The sequence below is a fragment of the Aotus nancymaae genome, unplaced genomic scaffold (assembly GCF_030222135.1).
Source record: "Aotus nancymaae isolate 86718 unplaced genomic scaffold, 86718_ANA_hifiasm-v0.15.2.pri h1tg000002l, whole genome shotgun sequence".
Classification (NCBI taxonomy): Eukaryota; Metazoa; Chordata; class Mammalia; order Primates; family Aotidae; genus Aotus; species Aotus nancymaae.
The window spans coordinates 54,374,822-54,391,322 of NW_026988413.1; the positions used below are offsets into that span (position 1 = coordinate 54,374,822).

The following is a 16,501-nucleotide window of genomic DNA, read 5'->3' on the forward strand; positions in this document are numbered from 1 at the left end:
ATAACTCAAAGCAAGCTAACAACAAAATAAACAATACTCATGAGTGGCAGGCCTGGAATTCAAATCTCTGGACTCACAGCCCAACGTTGGTTCCATTATACCAAGTAGATTCTTAAAGTTAAAAAAAATTAAACATTCTGTCAGGAACCACAGATGCTTTCTGCCGGGCTCAGCAGATTTTCAGCTGTTCATCACCCTTAGAACAGTGAGTGGTAGAAAGTGTGGCTATGCTCTCTAAGGGCCTTTGGATCATGGTGGTAGGCAGTATATATGCTTCATCCCAAACACAGACTCTTTGCGATTTTTAAATCGTTTGTATTAAGGATTGGGGAAAGTTTACTTAAACTGTGAGATGGAGAGGGGGGCAGAGGAAAGTTTAAACAAGCAAGTCCATAAAGTGAATGGGATGTTTAACCTCCTTTGATATTTTTTAGCACTGTAAGGATAACTTTATACCCAAATATTGTAAAAAGTGTAGATCAGATCTACCAAAATCTTCTCCTGGCCATCCTTGGTTATTTAACAGCTTATATTACTAGGTATCTTCCCAATATCCTGAAATGCAAAGTCTTTATTAATTCACACTTGTTTCTGAATAAACAAGATTATCACTACTGCCTAAATTTCCTGGAAACCTTGGAAAAAACACAAATTCTTTGGTGCCCTAAATCTACACAGTTAAGGCAAAAGTGGTGTGAATGTGTCAGCATGACTGTCACTGGTCCAGCAGTGTGCACACGTCACAGTTGAAGATGGGGCAGGGAGAATAATCGTGTGTGTGTGTATATTCATTGGCCTGTGGACTTCTTGGCATACCGTCTTCAAACACACACATTGATTATTTAGCAAGACCAGATGGCAGGCTTAGTGGCCTGACAGCAGTCATGCCCTGTAGTGCCCCCAAAGGGCATATGCCATTTATAAACCACCCTGGAATTCTCTTTTGTTGGGTTGATGGAAGTGGCTATAACTAAAAGCAAACATTTTATGTCAGGAGGAAAGAGGTCAGGCTTGCAGCTGGTATAGAAAACCTTGGCTGCTTTCTGCCAGTCTCAGCAGATTTTCAGCTGTTCATCACCCTCAGAACGGTGAGTGGTAGACAGTGTGGCTATGCTCTCTAAGGGCCGTTGGATCATGGTGGTAGGCAGTATATATGCTTCATCCCAAACGCAAACTCTTTGCAATTTTTAAATCGTTTGTATTAAGGATTGGGGAAAGTTTTCTTAAACTTTGAGATGGAGAGGGGCAGAGGAAAATTTAAACAAGCAAGTCCGTAAAGTGAATGGGATGTTTAACCTCCTTTGATTTTTTTTTAGCACTTTAAGGATAACTTTATACCCAAATATTATAAAAAGTGTAGATCAGATCTACCAAAATCTTCTCCTGGCCATCCTTGGTTATTTAACAGCTTATATTACTAGGTATCTTCCCAATATCCTGAAATGTAAAGTCTTTATTAATTGAGACTTGTTTCTCTCTAATTGTCAGAACTAGGTTTTAACATATCTACTTTAATTGTTGAAAAGAAAAGTAAATACTGATGTGTTTCACTTGAGTGTACCCAGTATTAAGCATTTGCTAGTCAAAGACATCTGTGCTCCCCTTGGCCATTTTGTAGCTTATATTTCATTTTAGTGGTTACAGTTCCCGTTCGTGACATCCCTAGGCTTTGTGATTTATAAACAAACAGAAATGAATTAAGAGGCTCTGGGAAAACCATCCAGGAACCCCCGGATCTTTCTTCAAGGTCTTACAAACTACCCAACAAAGCAAGAAACTAAAGCTCTCCTGGGGCGATGGCAGGCAGAAAATATCCCTAAGTAATTCTGAAGACAAGCAGATTAAGGGGAATGACAAAGAGCTGATTCACATGACCATAGTAAAATTTCTTGCTACTGACTCTGGGCAGGTCTGATTATTCTTTTAATTTCCTAAAGAATGGTGTTTTGGACTGGTGCTGTTTATCCCAAGGTGATTGAACATAGATTTAAACAGACTTCTATTCAGCTCTGAGGGCTATATACATTCCCACTTGACAGCTTTATCTAGTCCAAAGTCAAAATTTCTAGATTTATGCCCAAGAAGAATTTTTCGCTGAGTTATTTTGGGTGCCCATGGAAGTATTCTTTCTACACATGCTGCTATATATAAGCTGCTTGATTCCTCCATATATTGAAGGACAAAGACAAAGTTTGGATCTATGCAATCATTTGGGGAAGGGTATTTTGTATGTTATAAACATACATAAATCACAATTTTGTTTTGGCTAGTGAAAATTATTGAATTTATTAATCCAACCTTATTTTTAATGTACATATGAAAATTCAATTGTTTCATGTAAAAATTAGTATAGATTTTTAATAATCAAGTTTTTAAGAGTTGGAATTCATTGATATTAATTAATAGATATTGTGCTGTATCCCCAGTGGGCATATGTGAAACACTGTACCTGACCCAGGGGACATGTGTGGCAACATAAGGCAGTCTCACATTCCATTATTAAGAAGCTTCTAGTATAGATTTACTAATACAAACCCAGAAGAGAAAGACCAAGACACATTTGCAGAAAAATATAAACTTAGTGGAATGGTGTTCCTCTCATCTCCTCTGAGGTCTTGCTGCAATAATTTTGCCTTCTCTTTCTCATAGCTTCAGTATCTTCCTCTTACGTGGCTGCCTCCTCCTCTGTGCTTAAATATGCTGAAGCCACTGCTACTTTAACAAGTATTTCGTCTTGAACTTCGGGTACCCCCTGCCATGTTTCCTTCTTTCACTCCAGCTTCTTGAAAGAGCGGTGTGTGCTGCCAGGCTTTTGTCCTACCCCTGCCATGTGGCCTCGACCACCAGCACTCCCTGGAAACCATCATCCTCAAGGTCACCAATAACCCACTAAGTGCCAACCAATCCAGAGGACTCGGATCCTCACCCTACCTGACTTCCGTTTTCTTTCTCAGTTTCTATGAGTTGTTCTTCTTCCCACATCACACATTCTGCAGTTGAGCTTCTTTTTGTATTTTCATATTGTCTCTGTTGATCTCATTCACACCTACAATTTTCATGTCCCTAGCTCTCCACTTGATTGCTTATACGAAGAGTCAAGAAGGAAAAGTGATTGCGAACATGAAGTTTGCATGAAGTTTGAATTTCTGCTCTGGCACTATCTAGCTGTGTAACCTTTCTGAGTCTCAATTCCTTCATCTGTAAAATAAGGAAAATGATACTCTCAACCTTTTTGGCCACTTCATACCATTTCCAAGAGCCTGGTACGATATTCTGTGCCCAAAAGGAACATCTTAAGGTTGTGAGGATTAAATGTCACGATGAAGTGCATAGCACACTGACTAGCACATACTCTCAGGATGTTAGCTCTCACTGTTATTACTGGACTCTACATTTCGGTGTCATTTAGGTACCTTGAACTCAATATATTCTAAACTGAACTTTACTTCCCTCGAATCTGCACCCCTCCATTGCAATTCTGGGTAGCATCTTCGTAATCACCCCAGTCACTAAACAGAGACCTAGGTAACACATTTCTTTGCTCATTCCTTTTTCTCATCCATATCTATACCCAGTGTGTCTAAGGCCAATTTACATAGTATCTCTTAAACCAACCCTTTTCTTTCCATGCCTACTGCCATTTTTTTTTATTCAGGCCTTTCACACATTGATCAAAATGCTCCTGGCTTTAAACCCTAAAACTACCCTCTATTTCCCCCCAGTTTAGCCTGGCTTTCAGGACTTCCCTAATCTGTCCCACCCTCTCTCTCTCTCTCCAGCCTCATCTCCACATTTAGGATCTTTCCATACCCATCACCCTCACTTAAGACCAGACTCTCTATTTCATTTGTAATAAGTTAGACAACAGAGGAGGTATTGAGGAAGGTACACCAGGGAAAGGAACTGGCATATATGAGCTACAGTGATAGGGTCAGGATGGCATCTCTGATGAAGGAAGTACTTGTTACAACTGAAATAGAGTCTAGTCTCATCCTTAAAAATCTAGCTCAAGTCTCTCCTCCTATATCATCTTTATTTTTATCACTTTCCCACCTTATATTCGCTAACCAAATTTAGTTTACCATATTGTATGTAATGCATTGACTTCTAAATGTATTTTGTACTGCACTTTGTATCCCTTTTATATTCCCAGAACTTGGCTCAGTGCTTGACATTTAGCAGACAGTCAAATACTAGATAAGGAAATGAGTGAACCATATAAAGCAAGGATACGTTTCCAAAATTGCCAAATTACTATTATTTCCTTGACTGCCAGCCAATCTGTACTTTCCATGTCCCCAGAAGTGCTTTTACATCTGTATTTAGGCATTGTGCACTCTTTTTTCATTGATGAAAAAAGATTGAGCCCGGGAGTTTGAGATTGCAGCAAGCCAAGATAGCGTAATTTATTAGATAGAACAGCCCAACAGAACTCAGAGTTGAACGGATGGTATTTGAGATGATGTTCGCTTTATTCCTCAGTGTCCTCTATGAAAAACTACAGGAGAAACTTCTCTCCAGTCTGTGACCTGCAATCACTGTCCTTCTCCTGAACAACGTGTATTCTTTTAAAGTTATGAACTCTTCCATTTCTGTAACTTTATGGCTTGAGAACCAAATTGAAGTCTTGGGGGCATGCATCTTGCATATATATCTCAGCATGGCATGTATTATTTTTTTCTACCCTCGTTTGTCATCATCATTGATTTCTCCCCTTTATTGTCTTGTTCAGCTGTCTGCCATTTTTTGTAAATAGCCTTAAATCTATCTTAGAGCAAGGCAGGTTGTACAATTCATCGTTAGGCACGTAAAGGAAAGTGAAAAGAAATATGAAGAAAAGTAAAGGAAGATGATGACATATGTACAAGCAATAAGGAAGAAAAGGAACAGAGGAGATGATTAGAATTTTCCAACAATAATGATTTTAGTAATATTGGCTGGCTGATGTTATCAGAATCCATTCAACTGGCGTTTTTGGAACTGCCATGTATGAGACATTGTGCTCAGCTTTGGGAATGCAGAGGTATTCCAGATAGAGTCTCTCTACTCATAGGAATTTACAGTCTGATCAGTTCTAATTTCTACTGTGCCCTTTAAGATTGTGACTGAGATAAAGAGAAAAAACTTTTCCCCAAAGGGGACCCTTTCCCTACCCATGGAAAATTAACTATTTTAGTTAGAGCGTTAGTGAAGCTTCTATGTACTTGAGATATTAAGCAAAGTACTTCAAAATGTGGGTGGATTCAATTTGAAGTTTTTTTCTTAGTCATAAACCAGTTTGAATAAAGGTGGTCTAGGGCTGGCAGGATGCTTCTACCATGCACAGCATGTAGCTTCCATATCTAGGGGCCAAGCTGGCTGTTCCAGCACTCACCATCGCCTACAGCAGGGAGGGGAAAGGGTCAAGGAAGCATGCCCATTCCTTTAGGGCATTACCCAGCCCTGAAAGTGACCCTGGTCACTTCTGCTCACCTCACATGGGTAGAACTTAATTCCTTTGTCATAGGAAGCTATAAGGGAAGCTGAGAACTAGACTTCCAACTGCAAATGACAGTTTAGTTAAAATAAAGGAGAATAGATTGGTAAATCTCTAGCAATTTCTGCTGATGTTAGCAACAAGATTTCTTCCTTCTCCTCCACTTATTCCTCCTCAGTCTTCCTCTTTCGATCCTAGTGATTTTCCTTCCAACCTCTAAATGTTACTTAAAAGCACATTCTGCACATGTACCCCAGGACTTTTAAAGTATTTTTTTTTTAAAAGCCATAGGTTCTCAGGTTTCAGGTCAATTTATACCTGCAATTTCTCACATCTGTTCCATTTATGAACTTTATCTCTTCAAGTTCTCAAAGGTCTAGGACCTTTAAAAATTGTTACACAGCAGCAATTTTTTAAAAATAAAAATTTGACCAGGCATGGTGGCTCATGCCTGTAATCCCAGCACTTTGGGAGGCTGAGGCGGGCAGATCACTTGAGCCTAGGAGTTCGAAATCAGCCTGGGTAATGTGGTGAGATCATGTCTCTACCAAAAAAAAAAAAAAAAATTAGCTAGTCTTGGTGCTGCATGCTGTATTCCCAGCTTCTTGGGAGGCTGAGGCAGGAGGATCGTTTGAGCCCGGGAGTTTGAGATTGCAGCAAGCCAAGATAGCGCCACTGCACTCTAGCCTGGGCAGCAGAGCAAGGCACTGTCTCAAAATATAAATAAATATAAAAATAAAAATGTACCAACAATTCAAATGATATTGTTTTGCATTCTGATTTTTCACTTAAAACTTTTATTTATATCATCAGCAAATTTTTGAAAAATATATGGATATATTCTCAGAAAAGGTGGGGACAGGAGCCTGAAAGGACAATGAGCCACAGTTTTTAATGTTTAAGGCCTCATTATTGGCAGATCCTGTTTGAGTAACTCTTATCTGAAAGAGTTCTCTATCTCCCAATTGCAGGTTATAAAGATATATTTTCATTTTCCTCCTATTTCATTTATTTTAGAATGTGAAAGATGATAAATTGTTATGAGACACAAATCAAGTTGAGGTGGGAAATCAGAGCAGGAAGAGAAAAATAATTCCTAATATTGCTGGTTCTGTGTATAATTTAGCTCTCTTTAAATATTAAGTGATCTTTTATACTGATCATAGTATGTTCCTGAACACAGGGAGAATTATTTTCACTCTAAATTTATAACATTTTTGGAAGCTTAATTATCATACTTGAAGGTCAAATGGTGCTTTATTGCAGTAAAATACAAAAAGTAATAAAGAAAGTATTCCTGGGGAGATGGAAGTCTAGGTTCATAGCTCATTAAATGCTAACTTCAGAGCCCATGTCTAATTTGTCATATTTAGCTTTGGAAGTTTAATACATTTAAATTTCAAATTAGGCGAAAAGATACCTGAGGCAAAACTACCTAGGGTCTTTGAATTCCAAAATGATTCAGGAGATACAGTCCCTGTAACATAATACCTGTATTTTAAAGAATTGCTAGTCATCTATATATAATGCTTGCCTGACCCAAAGGCTTTTTTTTTTAAAGTAATCAATAATATTAGCTCAAAGCTCATTTACTACCCCCTCAATTCATTTTTAGGTATTTTTTTCCTTTTTTTCTGCTCCACATATTTAAATTTCCATTCTTTGCACTAAGTAATTTGTTTCAACAAGTTAGCTGAAATTTATTAGTCCTACTATATTTTGGAGTCAGATGATTACTTAAAAATTTCCATCTAAAATAAGTCAGTTGAAAGAAAAAAGACACATCTGTCAAGGGTATAATAACCTTTGGCGGAATTAAACACAACCTCATTCTTTCTAATATGCCTATTCCAGGCTGCTTGTGATCTATGAGATTCTGGCAGGCTCAACTTTCGAAAGAGCGTATGCACAGAAATGCTTCTTAAGAAATGAAGCTTTTTTTAACTTGTCGCATGTAATTTGTCTCCTGGACAAATTGAATTGATGATGGGAAGAATTAAGGCTTCAATTTAATATTGAGATACCATCTAAAGATACATGTTTATAATGTTTATTTTGAAAGGCCCAGTAGTTTAAGCTATTAAAATGTCATTAAAAAAAGCACGACTGTCAGCACCAATAACCAAATGTAGTCACAGAAGCTAATATGAAGATATTTGCTGCCTGTTTTAGCTTACAGAAATGTTCTAACTTTCATTTCTTCTGCAAAGCTTAGCTGGTACTAATGCAAGAGAAACTGTCATAAGGACAAACCACTTATTATCATCTGTGAGATGCTCTAAATAATTGGAGATAAGTTTGGAGACAAAAATATATTTAGTCAATTGAAGGCAATAATGTTCACAAAGTAAGTCTATCTAATAACAAGCAATACATTTGTTGCACTTTAAAGTTTGGAAAGTGAGTGAAAAGTGGTTTTTCTCATACCTCGATGAAGTCCAGATTAATCCACACTGCGTGAAAATAGTGTTTTAAAAATAATTTTCACCTTTCCCAAACCAAGATATTTCTTGGGAAAAGACCTGCAACTCTTCTGACTAGAAGTACCACCAACACACAGATGTGTTAACATATATGGGCTAAGAGCTTTCCATCATTCATTCAAAAAAGTATCAGTATGTACTTTTTCTGCTTTCATTTTAAGCAAATAAATAGTAACCTTGTTTAAAGAGACCAAGAAGCATGTTATTCCTTTGAAAATGTTGGTACTGAACCTATATGCTTTCATGTTAGGCTCAGTCAAGCCTTGTGATGTGAATTGCTTATATTACGAACTGGGTCTTTTCATGTCTGTTTCATGTAATTATTATTCACCCTTACTATTTTTTGAATAATTATCTTTATCAAATCTTCATTAGTACAGAGTTCTTGTGTTCATTCAAGGCAGTTCTATTCTCTTTCTTATACTAGTTTGTGGTGATTAGTAAATCATTTCAAGAATAATACAGTTGAATTTTTAAAAAGTTCTATAAACAATCTATTTTTTTCAAACTTTAAAATACCTTCTAAAAACAATGATTCAGTTTACTTTTATTCTTAACATGTTTAAGCTTATTAATTCTTAAAATCCACTTCTGTCCTCTTTGCATAGTCTGTGAAATCTTAGTAAAACACATATGTAATCTTCAGGTCACTTGATAGTATTCAAGCATCTAGGAAAATGCCTGGCCAAGGAAAGACTTAGAATGTCACTGAAGCATTTCATTACTCATCTAAATCTTTGTATTTTGCCAAAATATCATCTGGATAGGCCCCACTGGAGAGAGAATTTTGAGGACAAGTAACTTTTAAGTGGCACTATCACAAACATCAAAAAGAATCTGGAAAAAGAAATCATAAGTATACATTTATGAGTGATTTTGATACTCCTAAGAACATTTATTTACTTATATAGTGTGAAAAGATTGTATTATGCTGAAAACTTTAAAATTTCCTTTTTTATCATTTAACTGCTCTTTCTTAAATGAAATTAAGTAGATTCTCATAGACCAATATTTTCCTTGTAAAAATTGCTACCAATCTGTATTGATAGCTTTAAAGTTTTAAAGAAGTTTGGCTTTTTCAACTAAAAGCAAGTCAAAGTAGGCTATGGTTTCATTCTGAATCCTTTCCTGGAAACAATCTTTTTTAAAAAGAACCTGGTGGTTAGGCCAGGTGCAGTGGCTCATGCCTGTAATCCTAACACTTTGGGAGGCCAAGGTGGATGGATCATGAGGTCAGGAGTTCAAGACCAGCCTGGCCAAGATGGTGAAACCCCATCTCTACTTAAAATACAAAAACTAGCTGGGTATGGTGGTTAATTTGACTTCCTGTAGTCCCAGCTAGTTGGGAGGCTGAGTCAGGAGAATCACTTGAACCTGGGAGGCGGACGTTGCAGTGAGCTGAGATTACGCCACTGCACTCCAGCCTGGGCGACAGAGCAAGACTCCGTCTCAAAAAATTAAAAAATTAAAATTAAAATACTGGCAAACAGAATGCAACAGCAAATCAAAAAGCTTATTCATCATGATCAAGTAGGCTTCATCCCGGGGATGCAAGGCTGGTTCAAGATATGCAAGCCTATAAATGTAATCCATCACATCAACAGAACCAAAGACAAAAACCACATGATTATCTCAATAGATACAGAAAAGGCCTTCAACAAAATTCAACAGCCCTTTATGCTAAAACCCCTCAATAAACTAGGCATCGATGGTACATATCATAAAATAATAAAAGGTATTTACGACAAACCCACAGCCAATATCATACTGAACGGGCAAAAACTGGAAGCATTCCCTTTGAAATCTGGCACTAGACAAGGATGCCCTCTCTCACCACCCCTATTCAATATAGTTTTGGAAGTTCTAGCCAGGGCAATCAGGCAAGAGAAAGAAATAAAGGTATTCAAATAGGAAGAGAGGAAGTCAAATTGTCTCTATTCGCAGATGACATGATTATATATTTAGAAGACCCCATTGTCTCAGCCCAAAATCACCTGAAACCAATAAGCAACTTCAGCCAAGTCTCAAGATACAAAATCAATGTGCAGAAATCACAAGCATTTCTATACACCAATAACAGACTTAAAGAGAGCCAAATCAAGAACCAACTGCCATTCACAATTGCTACAAAGAGAATAAAATAGCTAAGAATACAACTAACAAAGGATGTAAAGGACCTCTTCAAGGAGAACTACAAACCACTGCTCAATGAAATAAGAGAGGACACAAACAAATGGAAAAACATCCCATGCTCATGGTTGGGAAGAATCAACATCGTGAAAATGGCCATACTGCCCAAGGTAATTTATAGATTCAACACTATCCCCATCAAGCTACCAATGACCTTCTTCACAGAACTTGAAAGAACCACTTAAAACTTCATATGGAACCAAAAGAGAGCCTGCATAGCCAAAACAATCCTAAGCAAAAAGAACAAAGCCAGAGGCATCCTGCTGCCTGACTTCAAACTATACTACAAGGCCACAGTAATCAAAACAGCATTGTACTGGTACCAAACAGACATAGAGACCAATGGAACAGAACAGAGGCCTCAGAAGCAACACCACACATCTACAATCATCTGATCTTTGACAAACCTGAGAAAAACAAGCAATGGGGAAAGGATTTCCTGTTTAATAAATGGTATTGGGAAAACTGGCTAGCCATGTGCAGAAAGCAGAAACTGGACCCCTTCCTGACACCTTGCACTAAAATTGACTCCAGATGGATTAAAGTTCTAAACATAAGCCCTAACACCATAAAAACCCTAGAAGAAAACCTAGGCAAAACCATTCAGGACATAGGCATAGGCAAGGACATAGGCGTAGGCAAGGACTTCACAGTTAAAACAACAAAAGCAATGGCAACAAAAGCCAAAATAGATAAATGGGATCTAATTAAACTCCAGAGCTTCTGTACAGCAAAGGAAATAAACATTAGAGTGAACCGGTAACCAACAGAATGGGAAAAAATTTTTGCAATCTACCCATCTGACAAAGGGCTAATATCCAGAATCTACAAAGAACTAAAACAGCTTTGCAAGAAAAAAACAAACCCATTCAAAAGTTGGTGAAAGATATGAACAGACACTTTACAAAAGAAGACATCAATGAGGCCAAGAAACATATGAAAAAATGCTCATCATCTCTTGTCATTAGAGAAATGCAAATCAAAACCACATTGAGATACCATTTCACACCAGTTAGAATAGCGATCATTAAAAAATCTGAGACAACAGGTGCTGGAGAGGATGTGGAGAAATAGGAACACTTTTACACTGTTGGTGGGAGTGTAAATTAGTTCAACCATTGTGGAAGACAGTGTGGCGATTCCTTAAGGACCTAGACATAGAAATGCCATTTGACCCAGCAATTCCATTACTGGGCATATACCCAAAGAATTATAAGTTGTTCTGTTATAAAGATACATGCACACGTATGTTCATTGTAGCACTGTTTACAATAGCAAAGACCTGGAACCAACCCAAATGTCCATCATTGATAGACTGGGTAAAGAAAATGTGGCACATATACACTGTGGAATGATATGGAGCCATAAAAAACAGTGAGTTCGTGTCCTTCATAGGGGCATGGATGAATCTGGAAACCATCATTCTCAGCAAACTGACACAAGAACAGAAAACCAAACACTGTATGTTATCACTCATGGGTGGGTATTGAACAATTAGAACACGTGGACACAGGGAGGGGAGCATCACACACTGCGGTCAGTAGTGGGGGGCTAGAGGAGGGACAGCAGGGGTGGGGAGGGATAATGAGGGAAGAAATACCAGATATAGGTGATGGAGGGATGAAGGCAGCAGACCGCCTTGCCATGTATGTACCTATGCAACAATCCTGCATGATCTGCACGTGTACCCCAGAACCTAAATTACAATTTTTAAAAAAACCTAGTGGTTTTAGTGAGATTCTATCATAATTCCTCCATTCTGTTGGCTTGCTTTTACTTTTTTTTTTTAGGCAAAGTAGAATCTTCGTTTTAATTTACCTGTGTAACATTTTATATTTTATCTGTGGTTTTAAGTAAGTTAATTCAGTCTGAGAACATTTGGCATGCTCCTTAAGTTATCCTGATATACATAAGGTCAATTTCCAATTCAGTCCAGTTACTAGAACTTGATCAAGCTTTACAAAGGATATAGTTTCTGTAATGTTTGTGAATTTCAATGGCATTATATTTCTGGATAAAGATTACAGAGATGTATGGTTATTCTGAATGAAATTTAGAGTTCACTGAAACAGAAATGCATTCACACGCAATTTCTAACAGGGAAGTGCTAACAGAATTGGATATTCTTAGATTCATCCTAGCTGAACATTCATTCCTAGTTGAACATCCTACCTTAGAGAAAAAAATATTCACTTCTGAAAAAATGTAGGAGTTCAGTTTGAATTGTACAAACACTTGATTCCTTATTAAATCATTCCTCTTTCCAAAAGTTTCACCCAGCCTCCATGTACATTATCATGGGTCTCACCAATGAAATTAAATTAGGACCATATTATGAAGCTTCCCCACAGTGATCTCTCTGGGTACAGAACAACTCCAGCCTATCTTCTCATCTCTTCAATTCATTGTTCTCTGACAAGTAGCAGGGTTCCTGTCCCTAGGGCATCTTCCTCTGTGCACACCTTTGGTCAGCTGACTTGCTCTTCCTATCACAACTACAGAAATACCTGGAAGAAACTGTGATATATTTTACACTTTTGTTAAAGGGATATTCCATCACATTCTTTCTCCAAAACCAAAACCCACTTCTTTAAGAACTGGGTTCTCAAAGAACCAGTTCTTCTCTCTCATTCTCAGAAACCAAAACTCTCTAGTTTACGCCATTTGACAATTTTATGTAGTTACTAGATTTTAATCATGCAATTTTAGAGTCAAAGGAGCTGAGAGAGTTGGCAAGATGCAAGATGGGGTGGGGCATTCTAGGGTCCTGGGGGAGGCAGAAAATCAGTAACAGACCAATAAAATGTGGAGATAAAAACATTCGAGCAATCTAGAAAAATTCAGTGATTCAATCTAGAGCTAGTTCAATGGCAGACAAACAGGAAAGGTAGATTTGGAGAGATGCCATTGGGTCAGCACTTGGACAGTTGACAAATGAGGACCTGTCTAGCAAGCATTAGCAAGCATGCATTTTACATTTAATAAAGGAAAGAGGAAAGGCCTTTATGCCAAGTTCACATAATATAAGAACTTAATTCACTCATAATCACGAGTATGAGGCAAGGCAGGTAGTATCCAAATGGGAATATAATAAATAATGTTGAACTATATCATTCTTCCTCAGGCTGCTTAAATTTTTCTGTGGTGCATTTTCCTCAGTAAATGTGGAAAAGATGGTGAACTTCCTACAGGCTTAGAAAATTTGTTTATACTACATAAAACTAGATTGATATGATCACTTACTGAGAAATGATGAAAATAAATTTCCAGAACCAGTACTTTGCTAGGTTTTGGCCCATGTTTATACCACACAAGCATGAATCTTTGTCCAGAAAATTTGTACTTTTCTTTTCAATTAAGTTTCGTGTACTAAATATGGTTCTCTTTTTCAGTAAATAATGTATAGTTATCTCAGATAGTGGACATTTTTGTTAAAATATATTAAACAAAGCTTCCTAACTAGTGGTTTAAAATATGATGTAAATTTGGTGAGTTAAATCCAGGTAGATGCTGACTGGGTGTTGAAGCTCCCCAGACCACTTATAATAAAGGACTTTTGGACAATGTTATGCGTCCAGTCTGGCATTTTTTAAAGGTTTGGATCTTCAATTAATTTCCAAAATATCATAAAACATATTACAACTAGGAAGTAGCTTTCAAATCAATTCATTATTTATTGAGACACTATTATCAGCTTTGGCTGATGTCTTGGGCGGACATATTTTCTGCTTTTGAGGAGCCTGCTTCTTCTTCAGAGCAAAGATAAGTACTTAACACAACACAGAGAACAGTTCAACATGCTACAAAAATAAGTAGTGGATTGTGTTGTTTAAACCAGTGAATTTTTTTTTTTTTTTTTGAGATGGAGTTTCGCTCTTGTTACCCAGGCTGGAGTGCAATGGCGCTATCTCGGCTCACCGCAACCTCCGCCTCCTGGGTTCAGGCAATTCTCCTGCCTCAGCCTCCTGAGTAGCTGGGATTACAGGCACGCACCACCATGCCCAGCTAATTTTTTGTATTTTTAGTAGAGACGGGGTTTCACCATGTTGACCAGGATGGTCTCGATCTCTTGACCTCATGATCCACCCGCCTCGGCCTCCCAAAGTGCTGGGATTACAGGCGTGAGCCACCGCATCTGGCCCAAACCAGTGAATTTTAAATCCGACTTTCTTTCAGAATCAATCAAGGAGGTTTTAAAAACTACAGCTTCCGGGCCTCCACCCTCAGAGAGTCTAACTAAGTGGGTCTTTCTAAAATGGCCCTACACTGATGATTGTGATGTAGGCGTTTCAGTGAAGGATTCCATGTGCCCAAATAATTCATCAAAGGTAGATGTCCATTTGAATAAGCAATTTAAAGCAGAATAAAGCATTTTATAACTTTCTATTGGGTTGAGGCCTTAGTGACCAAAATCATTTAGTAGTTAACAATGTTTCTGCAGATATTTTGTTATACATATCTAACCATTGTATTGACTAGTAAATATTTCTAGTAATTGTCATAACTTTTCCTGCATTTAATTTAACCAATTTTTTTCACTATCTGTGAAATAATTTGAAATTCCATATTTTATAGACAGGTGTTTCTCCTTTCTTCTTAATACTTTATAACATGAATACAGAGAATCCCTTTTGCAATATAGCTAGCATTAGGCATGGTAAACTATCATAATATGTTAAGAAACAAAGCAAACAACAAAAAAATCCCTCGGTCCTCATCCCCATGTAAGATCTCGTTTCTCACCTTTGCAGCTAACCTTCTAGAAAGAGCAGTCTGCACAGTAGTTGAGTGTAGACTCTGAGGCCAATATCCCTGAGTTCGTCTATAGACACTGCTTAGCACAGTGCCTTGATAGCAGGATGTTCTTGATAGATACCAGCTTTATTAAGATTATTTTGGATTCTCCTTCAACTCTCTTAGCTCTTAAAACTCTTTCTTATTTCGTTAATGGAATGCACTTTTACTCAGTCGCCTTTGCTAGCTCCTCTTCTTCCACCTGTCCCTTAAAGATACATTTGATTCTACATTTTATGTCTTTCTTTTTATTATTTATTTATTTAGAGATAGAGTCTCACTCTCTTGCTAAGGCTGGAGTGTGATGGTGCAATCCTAGCTCACTGCATCCTCAGACTCCTGGTGTCAGGTGATCCTCCTGCCTCAGCCTCCTAAGTTGCTAGGACTACAGGGGTGCACCACCATGCCCAGCTAATTTTTAACGTTTTTGGTAGAGACAGGGTCCCTCACTGTGTCGCCCAGGCTGGTCTCAAACTCTTGGCCTCAAGTAATCCTCTTGTCTCAGCCTCCCAAAGTACTGGGATTACAGACATGAGCTGCTGCTCCCAGCCTCACTTCTTTATACCTTACATTGTCTCTGAGTGACTTGGTCTTCCTTCTGTAACTCCACCACCTCCTGCTTGATAATGGTCTCCTAATTGATGTATGGTACAGATGTCCCTCCTAGCTCTACTTCAGCACTGTCTAGTAGAAGTATACTTTAACCCATGTGCAATTTTAAGGATTCTAGTAGCCACATCTAAAAAACAGAAAGAAATAATGAAATTAATTTAATAATATATTTTATTAACATAGAATATGTAAAATTTAAGCATTTTGACATAGTGTGGTCAATTTAAAACTATTAATAAGATATTTTACATTTTTTGTACTAAATCTCCAAAATCTGGTACATATTTTATACTTATAACACATCTTAAGAAATATTTAGCCTGTATTAAGAGTTCGTAAAATTGACAATTGAAAAGTAGATAGGGGAGGGACAGTGAGGGGGTGGGGAGAGATAGCATGGGGAGAAATGCCAGATATAGGTGAAGGGGAGGAAGGCAGCAAATCACACTGCCATGTGTGTACCTATGCAACAATCTTGCATGTTCTTCACATGTACCCCAAAACCTAAAACACAATTTTAAAAAAAGCCTAAAAAGAAAAAAAGAAAAGCACGTCCATATACTCAAGTGTTTCATACCTGCCTAAAGAAATTCCAGTAACTGAGTTGAGTATCAAAAGATCATTTTCCTTTAATGTCCACATCCACTTTGACAAAATGTTTTCATTTTTATTAGAAGAGCTGATTTACTGTTAATGCAAAAACATACCAGTTTCAAAACTATATCCACGTATTATCCTTGTGTCAGCATAGTATTATTAACATGGAAGTCACAGAAATGTTACATAAATTATAAAGCAAGTCTGAAATAATTAACATTAAGAAGACATTCTTCAAATTTTTCTTTTAGGTTTTTGTAGACAATTTAGAAAATACTGGAAATTACAGTTAAACTCTTCTGGAGACTCGATTGATGTTAAGAAATTCATGTGTAAAACCACTATCAAT

General features: G+C 37.5%; 1 protein-coding gene across 4 annotated transcripts in view; it reads left to right on the forward strand.

Moving 5' to 3' along the window:
• The window catches only part of RELN (reelin), a 527,812-nt gene that overhangs the window by 221,256 nt on the left and 290,055 nt on the right, over positions 1-16,501 (forward strand). The window lies entirely within an intron of this gene.